Consider the following 13,901-nt stretch of genomic DNA (forward strand, 5'->3'; position numbering starts at 1 on the left):
TCGGGTGGGACTGATCACCCCCATTTATTAGTTTTTTTTCTGTCGAATCCTCCTGAGCTTCAGTGTCAATATTATTCACTCGACCTCTTGGAATGCGCCGGGTCAAGTTATCCGTGCTACTTTCAAGGTGACTCGGTTCTCGCTGATCACGGCTTGACCAGCCAGCTTTACTCCGACTGAAAGAGCTGCTTGAATTAGTGGTTATGCTTGTTTCCGTAGTTGATGGTACGTTTTGAAGACAATACAGGAGGTCATCTAGAGTTCATGGTGACCGTATTTGCACTTGCTTAAAGACTTCAGTGTGTAATCCATGCATTACTAAGGCTACTAAGACCGTAAATGGAAGCAAAGGCTCAGCTAGCTTTAAAAGATGGCTTTTCTCGAAGAACCACTCGACAAAGGAGCTTTGCTTGGATTTGAAAATAAATGCTCTATTCCATCTATGTACTCAATTGCTTCCGAATGCAGTCAAAAGTTTCTTCTTCCACTCACTACAAGCGTCGTCACTGTTCTCCTGAATGCATATTTCATACCACCTGAGCGCAACGCCTCTCAAGTAAACGCGCATGTTGGTTACTTTATCACCATCAGAAAGCCACCTGTTTTTTTTTTCAGTGGCATATTCACAAAACTCAAGTCAACCTTCTGAACTTGAAGACATACAGTCGAAGGAGTCAGGCTCTACGAATTTAGGCACTAGTTTCTCACCATTCAGAAACCTTATAAGAGTTGTCATAATTTGGTTCTGTTGCACAATCTGTTCTTGTTGCAGCTGAAGAGCTTTCAAAACGAGGCTCACCTCTTCCGTCGAAGACCGTGATCCTGAGCCTCTTCGACGCGCTGGTTCACGAACTAGGTTGTGCAAGGTCGCTACACGCAAGTTCACTTCTACAGCACCTCTCCGTCGTAGTTAAGTAGTGTCCACGGCTGCCTTCCCACAACCAGGTTCACGAGTTCTTCCGAACATCACTCACGAGGTAGGTCAACCGCTGCTTCATCCTGAACTTGGTACTTCGAAAAGATTATCTTCTCCACGGAGGTCTCGTTGACTTCAATGGCCGGCTGCGCCAAAATATTGTAGTGTTCCTACTTGAGAAAACGGAACAGTATTTTAGCCTCGGAATGGAACTGGTGCCCATCTTAATCTGCTTTATTCCTATTTTCATCCTTCCCTTCTTTCCACCTTCTCCTGTCCCATTGCTCATACCGCTTCATATATATAGGTAGCTTTGCTCCTCCCCTCAACACCCCACCCCCACTCACGAAAAAGTTGGTGCGCCACTGGGTAAGAGATTATGTAGTGAGGAAGATGAGTGCTACTCGGATAGGCAGGGGGTATTACTCAGTCTGTGAAGAGGACGACGTTTAGTTGGCTAGGTACACAGGCTGGTTCCGCCATTACCACTTGACTTGTCGTGACCGCTCTCCTGTTTTATAAAAGAGTGCCCCTCTAAAACGCCGCATTTTAATTGGTGGAAGTGCTGGGTAACGCATATTCTTGGAATTGCGAAACCGTACGTTGCCTCCAGTTTCTACGATGTCCACGGACGACAATCAACAGGCGGCCGCCTTTACTCCAACTACTGCAGCGCCTGTCTGTCTCGGCTCTTTTCGGCAACGCGATCCGCCTACCTTCAGTGGAACCGATGACAAGGACGTGGAAGACTGGCTCGACGAATACGACCGGGTGAGCAAGCACAACAAGTGGGACGATGCGCACAAGCTTACTGTCGTCCAATTTTATTTGACCGACGTCGCCTGCTTGTGGTACAGTAACCACGAGAGAGACCTCCCCACCTGGTCAGCCTTCCGAACGGCGTTTGCGGACTTATTTGGCCGTCCAGCGCTTCGCAAACTTCGTGCCGAACAGCGCTTGCGTACTAGGGCTTAGCAGAATTGTGAGAATTACACCAGTTATATCGAAGATGTGGTCGATCTTTGCTGGCGTGTCAACTCGGCCATGACAGAAGCCGAGAAGATCAAACACATTTCGAAAGGCGTGACTGACGATACATTTCAGATGCTTGTCGCCAAGAGCCCGCAAACGGTAGCGGAAGTGATCTAACTTTGTCAGAGTTATGACGAGCTCTGGAAACAGCGTCACACCACTCGTCGTGCCAGCGCGCCTGGTGCAACAATTTTCGCGTTAATGTCGGCTGGCACTGCTAGAGACCACACCAGTTTGCTTCTCGAGATCAAGCGATTTGTACAAGAAGAGGTCGCACGCCAGTTATGTCTCGTGCCTTATACCTCCGAAGGTGCTCCATCTACTTTAGCGCCATCAATACAGTGAGTAGTTCAGGAGCAAGTGTCCGGGGCGCTACCAACAGCTCACGCACCACTTGTGGCTGCTCCAATAACTTATGCCAAAGCACTGAACGGAACCCGACGTCCTCCGGTCGCGAACGCCCACGTTTCTTTGTCGCGAACGCCTACGTCCAGCACCCCTTTGTCGTACCGACTGAGCTTATGTACCAGGCTGCCCCTCCTTTCTCCCGGCTACTACCACCACGCTTTCAGAACCCTTGGCACACTCAAGACTACCGCCTCATATGCTTCGTCTGTGGAATTGCGGGTCACGTGGTGCGATTTTGTCGACGGCCTGAGTTTTTCCTGCGTGACGACGTCTGGCCCATCAATCAAGATTTCTCACCATGACCGGAGCCTGCTGTATCTAGCGAGCCTGCCACCATGGACACACTTTCACCTTGCTGAAACTTCAACAGACACCGGTCGCCTTCACCTCAATGCCGTTCCCTTTCCCCTATGCTACGTCGACCTCGCCCTATCCCTGAGACAACTGGGAGCCGCAGTTCCGGGTGCAAGAACTGCGGATCTTTCGAACTCCACAAGACCTTGTTTTTCGCCGTCCAAGTCGTTGCTATCTCCGTTGAAGGTATACTTGTTTTTCCATTGGTCGATACTGGCACCACAGTGTCCCTAATGACTGAAAAATTAAAAAAAAGTCACAATGACTCTTCACGACTTCGTTTTGAGCACTGCGAGCGAGCAACAAATTCGCCCTTTTGCTGCATGCACAGCACATGTCGCTATTGCTGACGATATTTATGTCGTCGAGTTTGTAGTGCTCCCGCAGTGCTCCCATTACATTATATTAGGCTGGAACTTACTCTGCACTCATCATGCCTTCATCGACTGTGCTCGCGCCGAAGTGGAGTTCGCGCCGTTATGCGACGCTGCTTCACTCGAATCGCCCCTTTCACCTGCAAAAGTTTTCGTTGCCGTCGACACTTCGATACCCAACGTTCTCATCCACCCTAGTTTCGTTTTTCTGTGAAGTCTCTAGTGGCTCAACTGTTATTTTTACGCCTTCTGAAACCGCTGTTTGTCGCCAGTGCTTCCTGATTCCTTTCGCCCTTCTGAACATTCACGATAGGTCAAGTGCAATTCATGTTTCCAATCCGTTTAACTCGCCTTCCAAGTTACTGTGTGTAGAATGCCTGGATTTTGCCGATGACATTGATCCCTCGAGTGCACGTATAGTTCCTGACCACTCGACTACGCTACCTATTGACGCTGCTGATTGCTGCGCGTCACCCACTTCCCCATATTTCACCGAAGCGATTTCGCGCTGAATCGACACCAACCTTACGGCCCAGCAGCGCGCCGACATCATCGCCCTCCTTGAGCGCTTCCGCGTGAGCTTCGATCACCAGCAACTGACTTTGGGCCGTGCTTCCCCAGTATCTCACTAAACCGAAACTGGTCTTCACGATCCTTTACGCCAGCGTCCGTATTCGGTATCGCCATCTCAGCGTCGTATAATCGCGGAGCAAGTTGACGACATGTTCAAGCGCGGCGTTATTGAGCCCTCTAACAGCCCGTGGCCCTCCCCAGTTGTTGTAGTCAAGAAAAAGAATGGCTCAATAAGATTCTGCGTCGACTACCACCGGTTGAATAAGATCACGCGCAAAGATGTTTACCCGCTACCACGCACAGACGATGCCCTTGACTGCTTACAAAGCGCGGAGTTCTTCTCGTCCATAGATATGAATTTAGGTTATTGGCAGGTTACCATAACTGAGGCTGATCGCCCCAAGACGTCTTTTGTTACCCCTGATGGCTTATACGAATTTAACGTCATGCTATTCGGGCTCTGCAATGCGCCTGCCAATTTCGAGCGCATGATCGAGAACATCCTCTGTGGCCTTAAATGGCAGACATGTCTGTGTTGTTTAGACGATGTCGTGATATTTTCAAGTGACTTTTCAACGCATCTTCAGTACCTCGAGGCAGGGCTTAGTTGCCTAACCTCCGCCGGTCTACAGCTCAACTTGAAGAAGTGCTGCTTCGGCGCTCGAAAACTCCTCATTTTTGGCCATGTTGTAATTAGCGATGACATTCTTCCGGATCCGACGAAACTTCTTGCCGTTACCGAATTTCCTAACTCGAACACCTTAAAAGAACTCCGCAGCTTCCTCGGTTTATCTTCGTGTTTTCGTCATTTTATTCGCAACTTCGCCTCCATTATATTGCCTTTGACTGACCTTGTTGCCGGCAACAGCGACCTTCCTAGGTCGTCAGCTTGCGATGATGCATTCGCCACACTTCGCCACCTTCTTACGTCACCTCCTATACTGTGACATTTTGATCCTCTTGCCCCGACGGAAATACACACCGATGCTAGCGGAGTTGGTCTCGGTGCCGTGCTCGCCCAGCGTAAACACGGATTTGATGAGTACGTCGTCTCTTATGCCAGCCGTGCACTCACAAAAGCAGAAGCCAACTATTCAGTCAGCGAAAAAGAGTGTCTAGCCATCATATGGACCATAGGCAAGTTTCGACCCTATCTTTATGGGCGCCTATTCAGCGTGGTTACAGATCATCATGCATTATGTTGGCTCTCCTCGCTAAAAGATCCTACCGGCCGGCTCGCCCGTTGGGCGCTTCGGCTACAAGAGTACGACATTCAGGTCGTTTACCGATCTGGACGAAAATATTCCGACGCAGACGCTTTGTCCCGATAACCTCTACGATACTATGACAAGTCTCCGTCTTCACCTGCCCCCGACATATCTGCACTTAGTGTCAGCGACAAGCTACAGGAGCAACGAAAAGATCCTTGGATCACTTTACTTATCAACTTGTTGAGTTGAACTTCCTCACAAAATATCCTTAGAGGTACGCGCCGTCAAATACAGCACTTCGATATCAGAGATGGTTTGCTATACAGACGGAATTATCTCTTTGAAGGACGCCAATGGCTCCTAGTTATTCCCAGACGTCTTCGCTCAGGCATATGCGCCTCCTTTCACGCTGACCCACAACGCGCCCATGCTGGAGTGTTAAAAACCTACACCCGCCTGTCCCACCGCTACTCCTGGCGTGGAATGTATCGCTTCGTTCGTCGCTACGCACGTTCATGTCTCCCTTGCCAGTGCCAGAAGAATCCCACTCCAAGTTCTCCAGCTCCACTACAACCCGTACCTTGTCCTGCCCGACCGTTTGACCGTGTTGGTATCGATCTGTATCTCCCTCTTCTGATTACACCGGCTGAAATCGCTGGGTAATCGTCGCTATCAATCACCTTACGCACTACGCAGAAACGTCACCACTCTCTTCTGCATCAGCGAGTGACGCCGGTAGTTTCATAGTGCATCAAATAATTTTACGTCCCGGTGCACCACGTGAACTCCGGAGTGACCGAGGGCGTGTGTTTTTGTCGCACGCCGTCGAATCGCTTCTCAAGGAATGCCAAGTCATTCATCGCACCACCACCGCATATTATTCTCAAACTAATAGCATTACAGAACGATTCAACTGTACATTAGGAGATATGCTGTCAATGTACGTAGCAATCGATCACTCCAACTGGGACAGTATTCTCTCTTTTGTAACATATGCGCATAATACAGCTGTCCAGACAACCACCGGTTTCTCTTCTTACTTCCTTCTTTATGGTCGCGAGCCCTTTTGCACGCTAGACACCATCCTTTTTTACCGCCCGGATGGTACTGAGTTGACGACTACGTCACAAGCTGCTAAATAGACGGAAGAGTGTCGTCAGCTTGCCCGCTCCCTAACAAGTGCTGAACAGCAACGCCAGAAACACCACCGCGATAGCCCGACGCCTCCAGCTTCTTATGCATCGGATGACCTTGTCTGGCTTCGTATTCCTTCAACCAGCCCTGGTCTCTCAACGAAACTGATGTGCAAGTATAACGGCCCTTACCGTGTGGTTAAACAAACTTCAGCCGTCAATTACATCGTGGAGCCGCTTGAGCAACCCCATGATCAACGACGCCGTGGACGTGAGACCGTCCCCATAGACCGCCTACAACCACATTACTATCCCTCTATTGTCTCCTGCCCATGGGTCGCCATGATGGCTCTTTTCCGGAGGGGAAGAAAATGTAGTGAAGAAAATGAGTGCTACTCGGATAGGCAGGGGGTATTACTCAGTCTGTCAAGAGGACGATGTTTGGTTGGCTGGATACACAGGCAGGTTCCGCCATTACCACTTGACTTGTCGTGACCGCTCTCCTGTGTTAAAAAATAGTGCCCCTCTATAACGCTTCATTTTACTGCAAACAAAAACGGCTCTCCTACTATCAAAGACGGAACTGATTATGTCTTTAAACTTGTGTCAGGAAACAAAAAAATCAATGCATATCAACGGAGTGAAGAATGATGAGTGTGGTGAAGCTTCGGAGGGTTTTATCTGTAAACCGTGAATCGTCCGTTCGTGTGTCAGTCCGTCAGTCGGTCTGTATGTCTGTCTGTTCGTCCGCCCGTCTGTACATCTGTCTGTCTGTCTGTCTGTCTGTCTACCTGCTGTTTGTGCATCTGTCCGTCTGTGTACCTGTCTGTCTACCTGTCTGTCTGTCTGTCTGTCTACGTGTCTGTCTACCTGTCTGTCTGTCTGTCTGTCTACCTGCTGTTTGTGCATCTGTCCGTCCACCTGCCTGTGTGTGTGTATGACTGCCTGTCTGTTTCGTCTCCCCGTCTGTGTGTCCGTCCATCTGTCCGTCCGTTCGTGCATCTGGGGAACACTCCATGTACTGCCATCTCACACCTTTTCATCATATGTTAATCATATTCAAGTACCGCCTTCTATAGCGGGCGTTCCAAGATGTAAACGAAAGGTTGATACCTAGAACTACACAAATCGAGGTCACACAACCCACTGCTTAAGGTCATTCACCTCTAAAAAGAGCACCGGCAATGCATTCTGCACACTGATAGCGACGATCAGCGACAGCGTGGACCGTCGGTAATCTGAACAGTGGTAATGAGCATCGGCATTAATACACGTGGCACAGAAGAACCCAGCCTCCTTATTGTTGGCCTGGTTTGTTCCAGAATCAACTACAGCTCGCTCTAGGTGCTCAAGCTGATCAGAAGATTCTAAAACACTCTACAGATTGTCAAACATTTAGGTGCGGTTTGCGTTCGGCAGTGGTTACACCTGTAAGGGGCTGGTTACATAAAAGAGAAAAAGTGCGCGTAGCAATAAGCAGCCCTATGGGATGATTTGTATAGGTCTAGATCAGACAAAAGGTTCTACATGGAACTCAAAACTGCCGCGTAGAAGCGCAGCTGTTCTAATGTCCCAAGCACTAGTTTCTGAGCTTTTCGTGCGAAGGTCTCGCTACTGACTGGCCAATCGCCACAACATCTGTAAGCCAATCACGATCTTTTGAGGCCTCATCGTTCCGTCTCCGATCTCAATAAAGTAAAAATGTTCGGGTTCCATGCTCCAAAACCACCCAAGGAGTATATAAAGGACGCCGTAGTGGACGGTCCCGGAAATTTCGACCACCTAGGCTTATTACGTGCAATTTAATCAAAGAACACTGGCCTCTGGTATTTTTTCCTCCATCGAAAACGCGGCCATCGCTGCCGGGATTCAATCGCGCAACCTTCGGATCAGCAGTTTAGTTCCACACCCACTGGACTGGAGTGACGGGTGTCTTCGAGCTCAGTGGTGAAGTATGTGGCTTTAATATCACCGTGCGCAGTTCGACATCATTTAGCCTAGGTTGGTAAATTTATAAAATGTTAATCAACCAGAGTTCATTATTGCACCAGTGTGAAACTAGGTTCGAGTGTACTGTATCTGATCCTCGTGGAAACACTTTGGACGACGAAACAGAATCACTGTGACCTAAGTATGCTTTGTTGGCCTGCTACGTGTAGCCTTTTTAGTGGTCGCAACCTTGCAGCTGAAATGGTTAATAGTGCGATCACTTTTTGGTTTTTTTTCGTTTTGTTAAGATTTGCACCATGCCAAATCTTAAGTCGGGCGCAGCTACATAATTTAGTCTTTAGTGCTTTGGTGTGCCCTTTGGCGACACATGATAATGTTCAGCTTAGTGAACTTCATTTTTACTACGAGAAATTCTGAGAGGCTGGTGCCAATTTCGGATGCAGGGAACATTTGGTGAGGTTAACCTGAGATATGTTATGAAATAGAATATGAAGATGTGATTTGAGTACAGTCCCAGCTATTACATGGGCATCATTGAGAGTTCTTGAACGCGGTTTCTGAGGTGAAACACTTGAAAGGGGTGTGGGGATTTAGAAGACATCCTGGAAGTATGTGTCTTGGTTGCATGCAAGTAAAACTATAATGGTGCATGTTTGTGTAGTTTTAGGTGCAGCTCTTTTATAAAATGAACATACGCTAAAACAGTGCGCCACATGTGTGCACAACAGCTCTTTAAATGTGAAACGTTGGTCTAATGTTGTGAAATTGCTCAGATAAATGGATAAACATAGGTTTGCCGAAAGGCAGTGTAGTCAACCAGAAGAAAATTTCCGGTTTGCTGCTCTGCCCTTGAGAAAGGGAAAGGGGATAGAATAGCAAGGAGATAAAAAGAAAAGAGAAATAGAAAAAAAGGAATCGTGCACAGACATTGTGTTCATTCCGTTCGGTGCATAGTCTATGCTGGGATTTATTCTGTCAGAATCCTCGAATTTCTAACAAGTGAGCTTGTCTAGATTCTTAAGCATGCATAGTTGAGAAAGGAGCCAAGTTAACTTGTTCTAGCGGGTGGAACTCAAGTGGCGTCCACGCATGATCTATTCTTACCAGCCACTTCGGATTTTCGGCTCACTTGCTCACATTTACATCGGTGAATTATAATTAACACTAAAACCTTCAAGAGCATAATCAGTGCAATTTATTCAACATGAGCGAATTAGTTGTGCTTGCAAGATTTTGCTCAAGTTCAATGACCCAGGAAGACCAACCCTCTGAAGAAAACGAGTAGTTGTCATGGTGTTCTGCCATAGTTAGTGTACCCACAGCTTCCCATTCTCGTCTACAATGAATTTCAGATAACGGCATTAACAAACCAGCGCGACATTACTGCTGGTGCATTCAATTTTACATCACAATAATTGGAATCATTTCCCAAATTGACTTTTGTAATTTGCTGCCTGACGCAGCAACAGGCAATGAGGCTCTTCTCGACTACGTGAAACCCACGAAACCAAAGCAAGAGATGCAAAAGTGCAGGAATGGCAAGTTTGATTACGTTACCAACGTGTCTAATATACCTTCAATTACCGCGCATGTTGAAAATAAACCTTTGAGTATTACTAGAAAATCAGAGTAAAGAAAGTGCTCATATCATTGTATTGAGTTGAAAGATTGTTTTCTGCCCACCACCAGGCAAATTTCGAACGGTAAACTCTTAAAATCTCAACAAGTTTTCCAGGCCAAACCCAGTTTTATTTGCGCTTCAACAAACAAAAAGAAAAACGCTTTCACGACCTTTTTAACACTCTTGGACTATCAGTATGCTCGAAGGCCCACCTGCATCACTTTATTTCGGCAGAAGCAACTTTGATGATGATGATGATGATAATGATGATGATGATGATGATGTTGCCTCCATTATGGCTCTTGCCCACTCAGGGGGATTGGCCAAGAATTGAAGATATGAAATCGAAGGCCTTTCAAATGATACCTAATTCTAACAGAAGGTGGATAAAGCACACGTAAATACAGAAAGAGTGCAATATTCTTTTGCCATTTTGACCAGACAGATTAATATTACCTTGAATTGAAATCGCATTCATTTGGAACACGTTTAAAATTGATGTTCAGAATTTGCATAATAATGTTATAATAACAACTTGAATTTAGAGGCGTATTCGTTTTGTTTCATGAAGATAACTGCAAACGGCATCAAAGGCATTCCTTTGGTTGTAGCCCAGAACCGAAGCACCAAACGAGAGTATATTCTCAACAGTGAAGGGAAGCCCAAGGTTAGCAACCTACTCTCCATGCTTCTGCCTTGTCCGTACCTATTACCAGTATGATGGTGATGCTGATAACGATGAAAGGTACCGTATATACAGTAAATCTCTAGTCTGAGAAAGTTGGTGCATACTTGAACACATATTTGGGCTGTGCGAGAAAGACATGAAGAAAGGTGATGGTGGTGGTAGTGGTTCGAAGAGAGAGAAGGCACCTTATTTCTGCAACCCGGTAGTGCTCATGTCGTTTATCAGAGTAAAAAATAAGGCTACTCATTTTTCGAGTCGAACGCCTCGCTTCTCGTTTTCTCCAATGTGAAAACGTTTGGCATTTCGGTGACAGTGTAGGGGGCTGTAAATCAAATTCACGTTGCCGGATCTGTGGCGATCCCCATCCGTTGAATGAGTAGACTCGTTCATCACCATCGATACCTTAAAAGCAGAACAGTGAAATCGTAGGTATATGATTTCTGCTTCTACTGACTTACTTTCCTAACTAATTAATTATATCCGGATATATTACTATTACAAGAAACCTGGCTTAACCCTGCTAGTAATTGTCATGTCAACAATTTTAGAGCATTTCGGCTAGAACGTTCATCCCTATAAGGTGGCTGAATTATACTAGTCTCGAATAAATTTTGCCACACAGCGAGCATAGCTTTGGCAGAAATGTTTGTTCCACTTTAGAAATCTCCAAGAACACTTCAGAATTTGTAATTGCTTCGGCGTCAACCAAAAGTGCCCAACCTAGTAGATCGTGCAATGTTGAGTGTACACGAGACTATAGAAGAAGAAAAGCTGCATGGAAAAGACTTATATGTAATCAGAGTTCACGAAGTTGGAAAGATTATCAGTTTATTGCGGAAACATTTAAACGCACTGTATCGCGAGTGAAAGAGCAAAACTATCAAGAACGTTTCGAGTACCTGTCTAAATTGAATAACAAACGTGCTTTATTCAATTTCCTTCGCGGTAGGAAGAAGATCCTTATACCAGTAAATGTTGACTCAGTAGTTCATACCTCACAAGAACTACAGAATTTATTAAATAAATTGGCTGAAGGGTGTGAAAGCAGGTTTTCAACGCGTCTTCCTAGTACGGTTTACACATCAGCCACCTATGACTACACAGAAATATCTGCTTCCGAATTCGATCATACTAGAAAATATTGGCAAATACAGCACCAGGCCCCGATTAAACAACAAATACATTGCTAAAGATAATACACAGGACATATGAGAATGATCTTCTAGGTCTCGTAAATTATTCCCTTAGAGGAGCATAGATACCTTATGAATGGTAGATTGCGAAAATTATATTATTGCTTAAAAAACAAGGGGCAGGCTATAATTTAGACAACATACAGCCGATCGCCTTAGCATCTAATCTAGTAAAACCTAATTAAAGGGTACTTCATGGCCATATGGTTAGGTTTAATAATGAGAAAAACTGTTGTGTTCTTCCCAAATCGGTTTTAGATCGAGATATTTGGTATGACGTGCTGTCATAAAACGAGCGCTCAAAAAAGAGTGCGCCGCCAAATCCTCGCGACGAAGGGCCGAGAGGTCAACGATAAAAAAAGAAAACAAGCAAGTAAAGACTCCCTGGGCGCGCGTCTCTCTCCGCTCGGAAGCGCAGGTTCGCCAACGAACCTCCTCGCGTCGGCGGCCGAGCAAGCCCTGGAAATTTCTCGATGAAAAGGGGCGTGGTGATGCCGGGTTGCGTCATCCATCAAGGACGGCCCCCGTATCGTCTCGCCCTTCCCCCCCGTCTTCGCTGCGTATCGCGCCGACGAAATGATGAGAACTTTCTGGAATCTCGCGCGGAAGATATTTAACCGAGCAGCAGAGATGGGAGATCAGCAGAAGAAAGAAGTTAATGCCAGAGTGCGTGGAGTATTCCGCCATATCTGTCGGCGAAGGTTTTGTCCTTAGTGACAAAGCAGGAGAAGAATAAAGTATCCGCCAGAGTGCGTAGGGTGTTCCGCCTTGTGGGCGAAACACCCTACACCCTTTGTCTTCCGTGACAAAGAAGGAGAAGAAGAGGATTTCCACCTGAGGGATGAAGACTCGAGCTACAGGCAAGAGTGTGTGTCTACCACTATCGAACGAAGACGCGTGGTAACAGCGGCGTGTGGGAAGCCGACGTGTTTCCGGCGAAGAAGGTTGAAGCTTGGAGAGTGGCCAATTGAAGACGCGAGGTTTCCTGGAAGAGAAACTTCGGGGGCAGCGGAACGACAACAACGCTGGACTTTGAGTGAGTGATTCTCGGAAGAGTATCATCCAGACTTTTGTTCCAAGAACTTTGGACTGAATAAGTTTTCTAACTCTTTATTCTTTAGGTGTCTTGGTTGTTCGATGCATGCGACTGCAGTGTAGTGCGTATTGATGTCTGTATTCGTCGTTTCGAGTGGGGCTGATTGTACTGTGTAGCACGTTGTTTGATTGGTGACATATTGTATTCAACTATTGTTGAGTGTGCTTCTTTGGGCCACCGCCGGCGTTCGCTGGCGCGCCAAATAGGACCAGTTCTAAATTGACCACGCTTTCGTGGTGCTTTTCGAGGGGCCGATACTTCTCATTACAAAAAGCAGTATGCGGTTTTAGTAGCGTTAGACATAAGTTAAGCATATGAAAGTGTAGAGTATCCTATCTTGAATAATAAGTTATGTAGTCATGGGTTCCCACCTTATATTTTACAATGGGTGACGAAATTTTAAGTGGAAGAGAATTCTATTGTTTTCAAGTGGGTTTTTCTTCCTGTAAGCACATTCAAATCGGGAGTGCACCTCAAGGTAAGTACTTTCCCCCGTAATATTCCACACACTGCTTAGTACCATCACTGTTCTGGCAGATGTAAAAACCTATGTGTATGCCGACGACATTGATTTCTTTGCAATGGCACATGACGTTCCAGTGTTTTTACAATATTTTGCAAGCATAACTAAATAAACTAGCACATTGGCTGGATTGTTTGATGTTGAACCTGAATAGCAATAAATGTATTATTCTCGTTTTTCCTGTTCATGGTCCTGCGCACATATCTATCAATTATAGGCTCCAGCATATCCCACAAGTACAATCTATAAGATACCTTGGAGTTATGTGTAATGAACATCTCAATTGGTGCCCTCACACTGAATACATCGCGACAAAATCAGTACGCACAATGGACGTATTGCGACGATTGAGCAGCTGTAAATCAGGTGTGAGATGGAAGGCACTTTTGATGATCAATAAATTATATGTCCGACTTGTGTTAGAGTTTCACTGCGTTCTCTTTTTCTGATGCGCCAGCCTACAGTATTTAGCCGCTCGTGCTGTTGAAAAGGGAGGCTTTACGGCTCTGCTTAGAATTCCAAAGTACACTGCAAATGTAGTGTTATATCTTAAAGCACGAATACCAACCATTTTATGTCGCTTCAAGATTCTTGCTGTGCAGACTTTTTTATGTTTATATGAAGCAACGTTTAACTTTGATGAAATTATTTTTGTTTACAATCTTGACATATTTTTCTCCGTGCATGGGCCCAGATTTCTCAAACCACAATTATTATTTGTTCAATCGTTACTTGAGCCTCTAAATATACAAGTTCGTGATCTGCTTCATTTTTTAACTGTGCAACAAACTTCACCGGAACTTGTTTTCCTTGACATCTTCCCAACTGA

This window comes from Rhipicephalus microplus, chromosome 5, assembly GCF_043290135.1.
Source record: "Rhipicephalus microplus isolate Deutch F79 chromosome 5, USDA_Rmic, whole genome shotgun sequence".
Lineage (NCBI taxonomy): Eukaryota > Metazoa > Arthropoda > Arachnida > Ixodida > Ixodidae > Rhipicephalus > Rhipicephalus microplus.